General features: G+C 37.1%; 1 protein-coding gene and 3 non-coding genes across 4 annotated transcripts in view; 1 reads left to right on the top strand and 3 right to left on the bottom strand.

The window, feature by feature from the left end:
• Positions 1-16,564, bottom strand: part of LOC134797012 (dopamine D2-like receptor) — a 281,210-nt gene that overhangs the window by 251,989 nt on the left and 12,657 nt on the right. The window lies entirely within an intron of this gene.
• Positions 3,441-3,512, top strand: Trnap-agg (transfer RNA proline (anticodon AGG)). The gene has a single exon. It is a non-coding gene; the product is annotated as a tRNA-Pro (tRNA).
• Positions 7,560-7,631, bottom strand: Trnap-agg (transfer RNA proline (anticodon AGG)). Its single transcript has one exon. It is a non-coding gene; the product is annotated as a tRNA-Pro (tRNA).
• Positions 15,086-15,157, bottom strand: Trnap-agg (transfer RNA proline (anticodon AGG)). The gene has a single exon. It is a non-coding gene; the product is annotated as a tRNA-Pro (tRNA).

The raw sequence follows: 16,564 nt of genomic DNA, 5'->3' as shown, positions 1-16,564 counted from the left end.
GTCCGTCTTGGCTGGCTCCCCGTGGCAGGGCTCCCGCAAATATCTTTAAGCAGGTCCCGGGAGTGTGTCGGGGTTACTAATGCGTCATTTCCTCGTATAGTATCTCATCACACAGATGTTAGGTATATTAACGGCCTCCTAGCCTAGTCGGTAGTGACCATGCCTATTACGAAGCAGCAGGTCCCGGGTTCGAATCCTGGTAAGGTAAGCAACGTCTATGTCAATCCTTGGTATTGTATCTTATTCTCATTCCTACCGCATGCCCTTGTTTATCATAAGCAAGCATCAAAGCCAACAAAACAGCAGATTTACGATACGTCCACGGTTATTGCTGTAAGGCGAGACGCCGACTAATTGCCCCAGACACAATTTCCTTTTGTTTTTGCGCAAATAATTGTCGTTTTGATTGCTTGATCGTTTTTACAAAGTCATTCAATTAAGGGCTTAGTCTTATACTTAGTTATTAGATTCTCGTTTAATTGTTCCTCGTTTTTATTAGCTGTTTTGTTCCTACGTATTGCGCTGCTTATTTTATAGTCAGTACAATGTTGATAAGTTTCGGCAGTTTTTGGCCGAAATCGAACCTTCGGCCGAAACGTGATTTTATGCTGAAACCTACCTAAACCGAAACCTCTGGTCGGACACTAATTAAAATTTTATGAGTATTTAAAGTTAAACGTGAAAAATCATCAGACTAAAAGTTGGTGTCCTAGCTGCAGCAGTATCAGACAAGACAAGATGCAACGCTTTTTGTAGTTGTGGTAAAGGTCACCCAGGTCACACACACAGGTAATTCAATTCAATTCAAAATATACTTTATTCATGTAGGCCCAGCAACAAGCACTTATGAATAGTAATTAGTTAATTAGGTATTACATAGGTACATATTATCTTAATCTAATTATCAGAGCAATTTGTTAATAACTAATAATAATAAATATTACAGGACATTCTTACACAGATTGACCAAGTCCCACAGTAAGCTCAAGAAGGCTTGTGTTGTGGGTACTCAGACAACGATACTTATATATAATATATAAATACTTAAATACATAGAAAAGAACCATAACTCAGGAACAAATATCTGTGTCATCACACAAATACATGCCCTTACTGGGATTCGAACCCAGGACCATATTGATCAAATACTTAATTAAAGAGTGCAGCATGCCCAACTTTTCAACTAGCTATATGATATAGCTATATCATCATATAGCTATATTATATAGCTATAATATATAGCCTATATCTAGTCAGGGTTGCCGTACGTCAGTCGAGTAACAATACAAGTCAGGGTGAACAACTTGTCAGGATTGCTGGGGGACTAGTTTTTAGAAACCTCAACTAACTTCTAACAGAAGTTAGCTAGAAGTTTGGAGTTGGGCAGAGCAGAAGAAAGATTATTCTGTATTAGCATATCTTGGTGAATTATGGAGCTAGTGGCTTTGGAATAAGGGATTTCTTTTGTCAAGATAAACCATTTTTTATATGGTATCTAGTTATTCCTTTGGACTTGCACACATTACGTCTAGTAAGTAATCGTAAATGGAAGTAGCCCAAACAGCTTTGTTGATGTCGCCTGCACGTAAACACGGAAGTAGGTCAATGTGCCGTGGGGTGCGGGTTCTACTCCCGGACCCGTTTCCTCCAATGAACCGTTATTGCTTATGGTAATACTGGAGCAGGGAGGTTGTCCCTTCCTTTACTTTCTTTATGTTTCAATATTGAATACCATTACAATAACTTTGTTGGTAGGTAGACGTCCGAATGCCCGCCACTGACCCAGTACCTATGTAGGTATAAAACTTAGGTAAGGTCAATACGGGTAAAAGTGTGGCTGCAGGATAAGTTTAGTGTAACTGGCCTTCATAAATACATTGTGTAGGTACATATGTAGTGCAGTGATTAATGTTTAGCGCTAGTACGGTGAATAGTACGGCTTGAAGTATTACCTGTTAGAGGTATACAATATTAGGTATATTGTATACCTTTAACAGGTAATACTTAACTAGCCTCCTTCCGCAACTTCGTCCGCGTAAAAATAAAAATACCTACCGTAATATGGGGTGAGTTGGGTGAAATTTGACTTTCAAACCTCGATAAAATTTTATTTTTACATGTGAAAACTGAATGGTGTATATAATAAGTGGTTCGGACGTTTGTATTTTAGTTTGTATTTTATTTTGGGTAGTTCCATTTCATAACTTTGACGATAAGGAGGGAAACCCACCTCACCCCGTAGTGCCTCGTATTTGGGGTGAGAGGGTTTTTCATACAAAGGTGATTTTGGAAGATTGTTGGATCGATTTTTTTATATTATGAATATTACTATAGCTCTATTTTAAATTGGAATACATTATTTTTGTAGCAGTAGCCTTAAAAACCCACCTCACCCCCCTCTCAATCCTTCTCTCCCCATTCATAACCCATAGCTCCCCGCGAAACCTACTCACTCCGTTTTACGGTACATTCAATTTTGTAAAACTCCACTAATAATAGTTATTTGTTTTACAAGGGGACAAAGTTATTGTTTAACCTCTCATGCTAACATTGATACCCGAGCAAGCGAAGGGTTCCAAAAATGGAATCTTGAGCTTTGAGAGGGTTTCAAAGCAAGAGGGTTAAACAAAATTTGCCCCCGAGTAAAACACAAAAATTTTCACCACACCAACCCGAAGAAAATATTAACAGCAAGATATAAAACAAACCAAATCAAATCCAAATGTAGGTATGTTATTAAATATTTATCATTCAAAATCATCATTAAAAAGTCAATTCAATCAGCAAACATAAGTAAACAACTCAAAATGTGCATTTGATTACTTTGCCTCACATGTAACAAATAAAATGCAACATTGCTATCGATTTTTGAACAATCTAGAGAGTTATTAAATATATTAAAAACGGGTCACTCAACGGGTCATATATTAAAAACGGGTATATTTAATATGTCTGTGTCTCACGGAAGTTTTGTTATTAAAATCTAGAGAGTTTTTACCAGTTGGTCTGGTGAATTTTATTTATTAAATTCAACCCGAAAGAGGATGATAGTTAGGTTCAAAAAGTTTTCGCGGACGCAATCGCATGAAAACGGGTCAACTTAGTGTATCTATAACGGGCATGATATTCATAATCCACAATAATACACCTACATTCCACTATAATCAATATTAAGCCCTTGATTAAGTAGGTACATACATAATTTTATGGTTCTTTTTATAACAGCGGCATTGATAAAAAATAAAGATACGTTTCTATTGATAATGCTCCATTCATAATTCTGAGGTGCCTCTTACATTCAGCACAATAGGGTTTAATGTCGCATATCACGGAAGTATTTTGGTTTAAATATGTATGTATGTCACCTTTCACTTCTGACGAAAGATGGCGATAGTGAATGCGATGCAAAGTGCTCATTTAATTCGAGCATTAACTCAGCTGGCTCGTTGGTCTAGGGGTATGATTTTCGCTTAGGGTGCGAGAGGTCCCGGGTTCAAATCCCGGACGAGCCCAAAAATGCATTTTTGTTTTTTAAGTTGTTACGGTTATTAAAGATGCTTGAAATTATTTTGACTGCATACAATAATTCTTTAGAAGAACGAGTACATTAAACAGTATACACGTATAATCGTACCAAAAAGAATAGATAGTATAGAGGGGTCCTGTCATTGTAAATTTTGTAGTCACAGTAAATTTACTGCCATCTATCGACACACGACTAAAACTCAAAATGAAAACGTATAAAGTTATCAAAAAATGTATATATATGGATAAATGATTTTATTATTTTTATATCATTTTGATCCATGTTCATTCAACTAATATCTATGTGTTAAAATTGTTAAATATGAAACGGTGTCGTCACGCCATCTAGCCGAGGATAGGATAAAGGTGTGTGCGCCATCTATTCGAGAATGACTTTTGCTTCAATTCCGAGGCACGTTTTTTCCTTAGACTTTATTCGTCTTATACGAAGTTAGATATGTCTTTGATCGTACCTATATACCAGAGGAGCGTAATGTTCATAAATATCTGATTACAACGGCGGTGGACTGGCTGTTAGCCTGTAGGTTTGGGCAGCACATAGGCGTCCGATTGTTCATCACTGTCCCAGTATCTAAAACGAGTAACAATTCCATCATAATATATTGCGTTATCTCGCTCTTTTGCAATAATAAACAACACCTAATTAATATTAAGATATATTTAAGTTATTTTTGTATGATTTTATATACCATTAACCTTTTGTATAAATAAATAAATTGCTTTTCAATTAGGATGCCGATACGGCGATACCTCTGAAAAATGTATCTTTAAAGTTGCTTACACCACTTAGGCCCCGGTATGTTTGGGTAAAATCATTCGGGCTAATCAAGCTCAGCCTGCGTATATCTGCCTGGCGAAACCCCTCGTTGCATGGTGCTCGGCCCGAGTGGTGTCACGACGCTGGTGATATTGCATTGCTACTAATTGGCTGCCTGATGCGCTCGTGGCTCTAGTATCCAGAGATAGCTAAATAATACCTACGTATTTATACCTATTATCTGTAGATCTGTACATATAGTAAAATAACCACCACCACTCTGTCAACAGTGTAACGAAAAAGAAGAAGAGACAGATAAGTAGTTTATATTCAAGCTATATGAGGCGGGCCACCGTGCAAATATGTAAGGTCCATCGATGGGGCAGTTAAGAGTGTTGCTAGCCTAATAACTAATCTAGCCTGTAATCGTGACATTCGTGACCCTTTTGCGGGAACTTGTAATCCTGAAATCCTGTGAACTCTCCGAATGAGTGGGAGCGATGAATCGATCGTGATATTCGTGATCACTGCACAATACGGAATCAGCTGAATGCCTTAGTTAGCTTCAGAAATTCCTGTTCCGATCCTGTAAGCGATTAGTTGCCGAACCCGCGACCGAATAATAATTGCCAACGAAACTCGCCATGTAACCCTCAGGAATAGAACTATAATCATCGTACTCAATTGTACATAGTTTTCTGTTATCCCAGCGTCTCCACCACTACTTCAGACCTAGTATTTCAACCAATTTACACAAAACCTTAACAAATTATACGCCTTAACCTTCCTCAACAATCACTCTATTCATAGGTAAATACCGCATAAAAATCCGTTCAGTAGTTTTTACGATTACGATTTAGGTAGGTACTTAATCCTCGCTTATGTGACAAAATACGGGCCTAAAGTAACAACGGCCCTGCAAATAAATTATTGTTTGTATTTGTTTTGAAAATGTGCTTGTGAATGACAACAAATATTTAACTGACAAACTATTTACAAAAGCAAACTATCAGGTGTAAGTGATAGTCAGGATCAGGTGTAAGTGATAGTCAGGATCAGGTGTAAGTGATAGTCAGGATCAGTGTGAAATCTCTACCTTGTTTTTATTGTAGGTACCTACTTACTCGTAATAGTTACCTTACCATCAAACCCATTGCTCGCAACAGTGACAAATAGTAGTCATTAGTTATAATGGTGATCATTAGTTATTACTTATTAGTGTTTTTGTCGGCCGAGTGACCTGCCGCCTCGTTAGCTCTGCACTTATCTTCATCTCAGAGAAAAACATTCGGTTATACTTTTATTGGATCTAGACGAAGGTTTTCAGAAGCTTGTTGTAGTAACCATAAACAAAGGTCTCCGTTACAGCTTTGGCTAATATTTTTATGTATCCGTCCGTCCGTCCGTCCGGACTCCGGACGCTCTCGTCTACAGGTCGCATTTTACAACCGATTCTCGTGAAATTTGGTGAACAGGTTGGATCCATTTTTTGGATTATTTCAATGTTTCGGAATCATGGGGGTTCGTGAGGTCTACAGCTCACAGAGCCACCAGTTTCTAATTTTGTTTTAAAACACGAGATTTACTAATAATAATCGTTAATTCAAACAATTGATTTGCTTGAGCGTTTAATCTCATATTGAACCCTCAAACAGTACAAAAGACAATGAAAATGTAAACTCTTGAAGAAATGAGCTCCGGCCCGGCCCTGGCCCGGGCTAGCGTGAGTCATCCTTTATTCAAATTTTAAATTATCTTTCATTTTAATTATACTAGTAGTTCGCCCGAACTGAGAACGCGCGGTTAAGCAAAAATTATATAGCGATTGACTTTGTTGCACCTACTTAGGTACTCGTATAGTGCGACATAAAATAATAGAAAATAAATGAGGGCGCCACTTTCTACGTAACTGTCACATTTTTGACGTAAAATGCTTACACATGGCAACAATTTAGTATGGACATTTTTGAGTTCCATTTTATTTAATTTCTACTATTTTATGCCGCTCTATAGGCGGCAATGGATCAAAGATCACGTGGATTTATTGCAAGGTCTGTGGAGCCCTTAACTGATAGTTTTAAGCAAAGAGTAGTGTAGTATATAGTATATAGTATAGTATGTATAATATAGTTGGCCAAGCAGATCTTGTCAGTAGAAAAAATGTAGGCGCGAAGGGATATGGTCTCATAGAAAATTTGAGTTTCGGGCCTTTTTCTACTGACAAGATTTGCTTTTTTGCATCAATTTTGAAGCGCCATTTAAAAGTTTAGTGTTAAGTAATATAGATGGCGCTATTTTTTCGAATAAAGGGCTTCGTATACGGCTGTCCCTCCCCTGGATTTAAGTCACCACCATAGAGATTAAAATAGACTGTATCTGTGCTAAGCCGAAATATTTCCTGTCAAATACATAAGTATATTATGTTTATTCTATTTTATTTTTATCTTGCTAATTAATTCAAAATGGTAATATTAATAACGATATTATAAAAGTGTAAGTCGAGCATTTGATACTAAACTCGACCATGTTTCTTGCAAAAAATTGACCAGAATAGTAAGACCTCTCACAAACAGCTTTTTGGCCTTCTAAGCTCTTCTAGCTCAATAACCCCTTGATCGGGCCTGCTCATAATTTAATGACTAAATATAATGCCCTCGACTACACGTTTACCCAATTTCATTTAAATTAGAACAAATTTACTTAAGTTATTGAGTATCAAACTATCTTCTGACAGTTCAGCTTAAAAACATCGAAATGCCGGGACGTGCCGCTAGCCAGCCGCGTGTTCAAAGTCGAATGTAAGAACTTCGCTTCGCTTCGCTTCGCTCGCTCGTTCGATTAAGTTCAAAAATGATGAAATATTATTTAAATATTCAGGGTTGGTAAAATATATACCATACCGAACATAACGTCTGACATTTGTGTGTTTGTAAGTGTAACAGTGTTTTATCAGTTGGAAAAATACTTACTTGACAGGGCTGATGATCATTATTTAAAAAAATATATCTTTGCCCTCCCCCGGCCTCAAACAATATCCCTTCCTACTAAATTTCATTTTGATCGGTTTAGCGGTTTAAGCGTAAAGAGGTAACAGACAGACAAATTTACTTATGCATTTACATTTATATTATTAGTGGGGACAAATAAGAAACGTGACGGTCACGTCTCGTTGGTCTAGGGAGGGCTTGAAGGGGCCTGATATTATTATTAAGTTGTAGATTATGAAGCCAGATTCAGTCTCGAATTAAAAAAAATTGGGCTCGTCCGGGATTTGAACCCGGGACCTCTCGCACCCTAAGCGAAAATCATACCCCTAGACCAACGAGCCACCTGCAAGGAGAGTCTAAATTAGCGATCAATCGCCACTCACGCGCGGATATCTAGTTATCTACCCGATCAATGAGAATATAACATAAATGCAGTGCGTTGTGGTTGTGACATAACAACATAATAGGAGAAAGGTGATCAAGAAAGTATCTTACTGAATATTTTAATTGGCGTTTTTTTAAGTAGAAAACACTACTATGTTAATTATAAACTTAGACAGATGTTTGCCCATCAGGGCTGGACCTAGTATTATTAAATTTATTTATTTGTTAAATAAGTTACATAATAATGAATAAAAATAGGTTTTTATAATGTGTTTATATATTTTTTGTAATGTTTTGTAAGTGTTTTTATATTTTACTTTTATAGGTACTCACATTGTAAAATCCTAACCTAAGACCCTAGTTGAATAAAAGAATAAATAAAAATAAAAAAGCCTTTATTATTACAAAATCTTACAATTCTTACATAACATGCAGTATTTAGTTGTAGTTATTTTACTTGCATTACATTGGGCATTATTATTAGGGCATTTATTTGTATGATGATACAGATATTTGTTCCTGAGTCATGGTTGTTTTCTATGTATTTAAGTATTTATATATTATATATATCGTTGTCTGAGTACCCACAACACAAGCCTTCTTGAGCTTACCGTGGGGCTTAGTCAATTTGTGTAAAAATGTCCTATAAGATTTATTTATTTATCTGGGGGCACGGCAGTGCCCCCGCCAAGTCGAGCAAAACAAGGACGCACGGCCGTACCATCCTTTTCCCGAAGCGAGTCAGGCGATTTTCGACGTCCTGTATTTTTGTGCTGGCTAAAGCTAGAACTCTGAATTTTCAGTGACGTATAGGGCTTAACATGCTTTAGATATATTCTCAAAAACATTCAATTTGAACTTGTAGTTTAAGAAGTATTGTACGTCAAAGTTCCTTAGTTTCGACACTGACACACTCACTCACTCACTCACTCACGATCATCATAATTCTAAGGTACTTCTAGCATACCCACAAGCTTCTAATTTTAAACATAAGTAGTTTTCAGCTTATCAAGCCATAGAAAACCTAAAAATATTGCAATATCAGTCACGTTATGTTAATGTTATTCTCGCCCTCTTTTGACTGTCTATAAGCAGTTAAATCTGTAAGATCGATAAAGTATTGCTTAAACTGCTTTTGTTCGTAACAAATCGACCTGTTTTATTTGTCATTTTAGTTTAGTTTGCGCAGCTGCCGCATGGCGCTAGCTGTAATATCAGGCGTAATGTACGGCCAAGATGAGTTTGACCTGATAATGTAACAGCTGTATTGTACGTAGTAAAACTATACATAGTAATTTATTGTAATGTATTCTTGACTAATTGCTATCTTTGTCTTTTGTATTCTTATTACTATCTTTGTCTTTTGTATGTATTAATTTTGTTGTTATTGTTTATGTATATATTAATTTTCTTGTTATTTATGTTAGCTGTCGTAATTGTTTCACCGGATGGTCTTATCGGAAGATCAGCGCTGGAAGTCGCCAGCAACATGCTGAGGTGAGACCATTTCGTGGCACTTTCTCTTTTTTATGTTTCTCTGTTCAGGCCCCGTAGACAATATGCCAATCGCTAACGCTCCGTAGCGAACGAAACGCAACTGTCACTGTCACACTAATATGGAAGAGTGATAGAGAGACACAAACCGATTCGATGGCGAAGCGATAGCGATCGTCACCTTGGCTAGGCCGCCAGTATAAGTTTTTATTTTGTGTTTGTGCTCACGAATAAAATTATTTCTATTTCTATTTCTATTCTCTATTCACGGAAGATGCCACATCAACTCTCGTCAACCTAATCTCATCATATTTAGACAAAAATCTAAAATGTATTGGCGCTTTTTGGATCTGGCTAAAGCCTTTGATACCGTGTCGATACCGATCTTGCTCCGCAAACTACAAAATCTAGGGATACACGGTATCCCGCTGTCGTGGTTCGAAAGTTACTTGACAGGGAGAAGGCAACTTGTCAGAGTAGGTTCCTTTACTAGTTCGACAGAAAATATTAAATTCGGAGTTCCGCAAGGAAGTATTCTTGGTCCCACCCTTTTTATGGTTTACATGAATGAAGTTCTAAGTTTAACAATTCCTAAGTCTGAAATTATCTGTTACGCAGACGATACCGTTATACTTTTTAATGACACATGCTGGAAGAACACAATCGCTACTACAGAAAAGGGTATGAAAATTGCATCTGACTGGTTCCGTTCCAACCTTCTAACCCTGAACTGCAAAAAAACTAAATTCCTTTGTTTCTATAAAACCGCCCTATCTAAACCACTCCTTCCTCCTATTATAAAAATCCATTCATGTACAGACTACCCTACTTCTAACTCATGTTACTGCGATTCCATTCAGAATACTGATGTTATAAAATATCTTGGTCTTTTAGTTGATGAAAAACTGAACTTTAAAAACCACATACATAAACTCTCTGCCAGAATAAGAAAATCCATTTATATTTTCAAAAAGCTACGTAACTCTGCCGATGATTCTATACTTAAAATGGTTTACACCGCGCTCTGTCAGTCTGTAATTAGCTATTGCATCACAGTTTGGGGAAGTGCAGCAAAGACTTTTATGCTAGAAATTGAAAGGGCTCAACGTTCTGTTTTAAAAGTGATACTTAAAAAGCCCTTTAGATTTCCAACCATTGATCTCTATGCTCAAGCAAACGTCTTAACCGTACGTCAATTATTTTTAATGAAAATTTCTTTACACACTCACAAATTCTCAAAATTATTACATTGCTATAGTTCTTTAATTAAAAAACGTGTCTTTAACTTACCGATTCCAGAAGTACGTTCCGTTTTTGGTAAACGTTTTGGTGAACGGATCCGAGTAACCACTTACAACGCCATGCTTAAACACTGCAACCTTAAAGACTGCACCATCGTCGAAGCAAAGAAACTCCTATTAATTTTTTACAATCACTTAACTATGCCGAGACAGAAGATATTTTAGTTAAAATAATTTAGGTTTATTTTTCATGTTTTGCCATAGAAATGTATATCTTTTTCTTACTTATAAGTATGTTATAAGTTTTTATTTTAAGTCTGTTATATTATATCAAAAACATACCTAAGATATTACTGGACTTGATTGTGTAACTTAGATCTCTTATTTAAACTGTAACTGGTTCCCCGCGATACAGGCGTAGCCTAGTGCGGAGACCCCTGCCATACTCTGTTATGTGTTCTTTTGATAATAAATTTATTCTTATTCTATTTCAAAGTTACTGTTGCAGTTCCAACAAATAGTAGGTAAAGTTAAAGGTCTGTGATGTACGATGTGAATATGAAGATGTGTATATGTAGTTATTATATGTGTATAGTACGAGTAGGTATGGTATGGCTATGAGTATGGTAAGGATATGAATATGGCATAGGTATGAGTGCGGGTATGGTGTGGGAGTTGTAGGATGGGTACTTGGGTATGGTATTGAGTATTGTATGAGTACAAGTATAGTTTGGTATGGCCATGAGTATTGTATAGGTATGAGTACGAGTATAGTGCGGGATGGGTATGAATATATGAGCTTTGATAAAAGTGGTAGCTGACGTACAAGAAGTGGTACCCGAAAAGAAGGACTACCTACAAAAAGAGATGAGATCCCATCAAAAACATTACATGTAAAAAGATGCAAGTCTCGCAATGCAATTCTTCTACTACAAAAAAGTTTTGAGATGTTATGTGAAACCAAGTCGGTTATTTTAGTCAGTGCCAGGGGGGTTAAACCGTATCAATAAGATATCTTTAATTTTTAATACATATAATGACTTGGCAATCGCACATAATGCTTTACTCGTACCGTAATCGTAAATATGTATAATGCTCAAAGTGCATGCGATTAGCGCGCTAGCGTTACGTTTAATTATTTTTATTAGTTGACGATGATCCTTGTGTCATTATACTCATTATGCAGCCGTGCGATGGCGAAGTCATTATACGTATTAAAAATTAAAGATATCTTATTGATACGGTTTAACACCCCCTGGCACTGACTAAAATAACCGACTTGGTTTCACATGACATCTCAAAACTTTTTTGTAGTAGAAGAATTGCATTGCGAGACTTGCATCTTTTTACATGTAATGTTTTTGATGGGATTTATTTATTATAATATTTATTTCCAACTAGCACGCATTTAAGAATAGTTTTAAATTTAAAGTGTTCTAAAATTATTGTTTTTAATAGATTAATGTTTTTTTTTATTTTTAATACATTCGTGTAGTTATATTATAATTACATGTTTAGAAATTGTCCATTTGATTGAAAAAAGTTACATAATGGTAATCTTAAATGTAATCGTAGCCCCACAGAAGTCAACAATGAGTTTGTCTGCGGGATCATCAGTATCTAGTTATGTACTTAACTATAATTAGTCATATTGTAACACCCCAACCACATCATGTTAAGGCAACACATTGGAAAAAGCGTCTTCTTCGCGAAATTAATGCGAGTGGCATATCTATATCCTCAATACAATAAATAAAACCGGCCAAGTGCGAGTCGGACTCGCGCACGAAGGGTTCCGTACCATTGCGTAAAAAACGGCAAAAAAATCACGTTTGTTGTACGGGAGCCCCACTTAAATATTTATCATATTCTGTTTTAGGGTTCCGTACATCAAAATGAAAAAAAAAATAGAACCCTTAAAGGATCACTGTCTGTCCGTCCGTCACAGCCTTTTTTTTTCCGAAACTACTGGACCAATTCAGTTGAAATTTGGTACACGTATGCCAGTTTGTGACCTACTATGGACGGACATGTAACTTAATCAAATAAATTTTACATGTACTTTTGGGGGGTAAATGAGAAAGTTAAAAAATTAAGTTTTTCAAACTGTACCGTGTCACATATCAAAACAAACAAACAGGATAAACAGTTTAGAAGTAATTCAAGAAAATTGGCAAAAAATGACCCCCCCCTCCTTTTATCTGCGAAACTACTCGGTCTAAAATTATGAACAAAATACACAAAATAGTTCTTTACCTATAGATGACAGGAAAACCTAATAGGAATGTGCAGTCAAGCGTGAGTCGGACTTAATTTTGATCCGACCCCTACGGATTTTTTAAAGACATTTCACTCACGTTTGACATAAAAAAATATATTGTTAAAAATTGTGTAATGTACGGAACCCTTGGAACGCGAGTCCGACTCGCACTTTGCCGTTTTTAGTATTTGTTGTTATAGCGGCAACAGAAATACATCATCTGTGAAAATTTCAACTGCTTTTCTATCACAGGTTCATGATATACAGCCTGGTGACAGACAGACAGTCGGACAGTGGAGTCTTAGTAATAGGGTTCCGTTTTTACCCTTTGGGTACGAAACCCTAATAAAACTCAAAAGATAACAATTTTGCTAAAGGTTCAGGTTTATTATGTCAGTTGAGCAATAAAGTGCTCAACGTTTTGTAAATAAATAAATAAGCTTCACAATTTAATCATTCCGCGGCAAAGAGGGAAATCTCGCGACGAAACACTTTTCTATTGTGTCAAATCGAGACAATCCGGATTTATTTTCTTTACTAAAACAGTTTTTTCTTCACGTCTTTTATTTACCTTAATCTCTATTATTTTGTTGTTATATGGAAAATAAATGTTCAGCTTCAAGTCGGCTGCTCAAAATAAACCGAGCAAGTCAATTGTTAAGAAAACAAGAACTTGTGCAGGTCATTTAGAACACCTCACTCGCTTAGCAACTCTGTTGCAGACTGTACAGTGTACATGCTCTTAAGGTCTATTCTTCTATTCTCGTCCGGGATTTAAGCCCGGGACCTCTGGCACCCTAAGCGTAAATCATACGCCTGTAAAACCAACGAGCCGCTAGCGTTAACTGCCGAACTAACCATCATTTACTTACTTTAAATAAGTATCATTCATATATTTCATACATTCGTATATTCATATCATCATTTACTATATATAATAATCATTAATTACAAACATTACGGCAACTCGCAACACTTATCGTTATATAATGATGCTTATCGGAATGCAATAAATTTTGGTCGATCATTATTTATAACTGCGTTGATAATGATAAACCTGGCATCCCGAGTTATCTCTGTCGAGGGATTTTTGTTTGAGGTCGATTAATCAACTGGATAGCAGAAAAGAACTCCACTTTTTTTCTGCTATCCAGTAGTAGATCGTACAATCAGTATGCCCAAACACACAAGACTAAAATCAATCTACCACAGAATCTAGATTTGTTATTAACATGAAACTCACTAACTAATGTATGACAACGTCATTAAGCTAATAATCATTAGTAATCACTTAATCAGTGAAAGGCGCCTCGCTGTGTTTATAATAAAGACTACACGATTAAACCCGGGCATGCGTGGTGTCATATTATTATATTAAATACTTACCTTAAGTCACACTTAATTAGCGATAAGAGCGTGCGACTTTCAATCCGGAGGTCGCGGGTTCAAATTCAAACCCCGGCTCGTACCAATGAGTTTCTCGGAACTTATGTCAATTGATATTTACCAGTTGCTGTTCGGTGAAGGAAAACATCGTGAGGAAACCGGACTAATCCCAATAATGCCTAGTTTCCTCTCTGGGCTGGATGGTCAGATGTCGCTTTCGTAAAAAACTAATGCCTACGTCAATTCTTGGGATTAGTTTGTCAAGCGGGCCCCAGACTCCCATGAGCCGTGCTAAATGCCAGGATAACGCGAGGAGGAAGAAGAAGTAGACATATTAAACATAAAAAGATTCGATTGCATAGCTCTTACTTAGATTTTATTGATACCCCCGATTTTGTCACTGATTCACTGATGGTCATTAACATTCGTAGGGCATGCACCTACTGTAGTCCTAGAAAGCTGAAATTTGATAAGTAAGCTAGTATTAGTACACAAACAACAAAAAAATCCTAAAACATGGACCTTTTGCCCCCCATCACCTAAAACTAACTTAGGGGATGAAAGTTTGTATGAGACTTCCGCAAATGTTGATGGTGTCGGCGCGGCGGCGGCGGCGGCGGCGACGGCGGCGGCGTCAGCGTGCGGACAGACCGGCCGTGCGTGCGCGCAATCCACGCTGCGGATTACCTCGTCTTTATGGCACGGATTACTATTACCTACTATCGTGTACTCATCGACGAGATATGTAGATAATATATTTTATTACTTATCAAAATAAGTACTTACCCCGTAGACTAGATAAATATATTATATTAGAATAAAATATTTGTACGTAAAATATACGTACTTACGGTAAGTACATATATATAATGTAATTCAATAAGTGGTTTTTATTACAGATTCTATAAACTGAAAAATAAACAATACGATGTTTTTTTAATAATTAAAAAAAAATATTCTCGAAGGATTTAAAAAAAACAGTCTAATTAACAACAGCACCTTTTTTGGAAAATCAGTTAAAAAAGACATAGGGCTCGTCCGGGATTTGAACCCGGGACCTCTCGCACCCTAAGCGAAAATCATACCCCTAGACCAACGAGCCGGTTGATATGTTAGCTAAATATTGGCACAACAATCGGACGCGCCAGTGAAAGGTGCCCTACATTGCGTACACGCAATTATGAGTTTCGATTCGATGTCGGCGCCCGCAGCGGTACAAGGTACAACTTAAGTATCACTAAGGGTCGGTTGCACCAAACGGTCTGTCACCGTTTTAGCGTTCGTTAAATTTTATTGTAAGAAAAGTTTCATAGTTCTCTGCTGATTGACGTTGATCAGTCTGTTAATTGTGGTTGGTGCAACTGGCCCTAACTGCATTCGAACTTTAACAGAATGGTGCGCGCGAGATGCACTGCGGGTCCAGTAATGCAAGGATGATACCTTTCAAACTTATATAAGTTATTGCTAAGCTTGTAGTTAATATTGACTATTAACATTAGTTTGTGTTGCTATCAATGGGAGCAAATCCTAAGTCGGCAACACCCACGGAATCATAATATAGGCGACCTATAACGTTACGGAATCAGCCTCGAGGCTAAAAGCGAATAGTCACACATCGGCACTCACACTCGCCCAGTAACGCAATTAGCGAAGTGCTGCCGCTCACGTACTTAGCGCTATCACCGACGACGACCGACGACCGACGATGGACGCTTCTCGTGGCCAATATCGGCTGGGTCAAGGTCGAGGAAGAAACGCTCTAACATCTGTTGGAATATCGTGACAATTTGTACGAGGCGTTTTTACAATGATACAATCCTTGTGAGATGAATATGTAGGTCATTCTTAATTTTTACTGTAGGTCCAAGCCAAGTCCATCCCCGAAATTGCAAACAAGTGGCCAGAAAAAACATCAAGATCTAATCAATCAAAATCTACCTATTGGCATTTTAGCCAATTCGACGAATAAAAGATTATGGAGCATTTAACTAATCGCTGTAATTCACTTGCCATCACAAGCGGCTCGTTGGTCTAGGGGTATGATTTTCGCTTAGGGTGCGAGAGGTCCCGGGTTCAAATCCCGGACCCGGACTTATTCAAACAATAAGATTCTTGAGTAATAAAATAATTCCGATTAGATTATAAAGGTACTTACACTGCACTTTATCTTCAAGCTCATAAAACTTGTACAGTCAGCAACAGAACAGGCCTTCAAGATGATCTAAATACACCTTTATAATGTAGGGATGAGATGTGCGCGGATCACGTGGAACACTTTGCCGGCTTAGCAACTTATCTTGCTGACTGTATAATAAGAATATAAACTCAGGCGCTGGTGGTTTCAGATGTATTTTTAACATATGTATTAAATATATTCGAACTTTCATAAAGAGAACCACCTCAACTTAATTGTATGCGTAATAAGCGTAACATCGCTTCAATATACTCATTATGCAGTTTGTTTGATCTCACAGCGATGATCCGGACGATGAATATTATATTAGTACAG

The sequence above is a fragment of the Cydia splendana genome, chromosome 14 (assembly GCF_910591565.1).
Source record: "Cydia splendana chromosome 14, ilCydSple1.2, whole genome shotgun sequence".
In the NCBI taxonomy this organism is placed as follows: domain Eukaryota; kingdom Metazoa; phylum Arthropoda; class Insecta; order Lepidoptera; family Tortricidae; genus Cydia; species Cydia splendana.
This window is presented reverse-complemented; position numbering and strand designations above follow the sequence as displayed.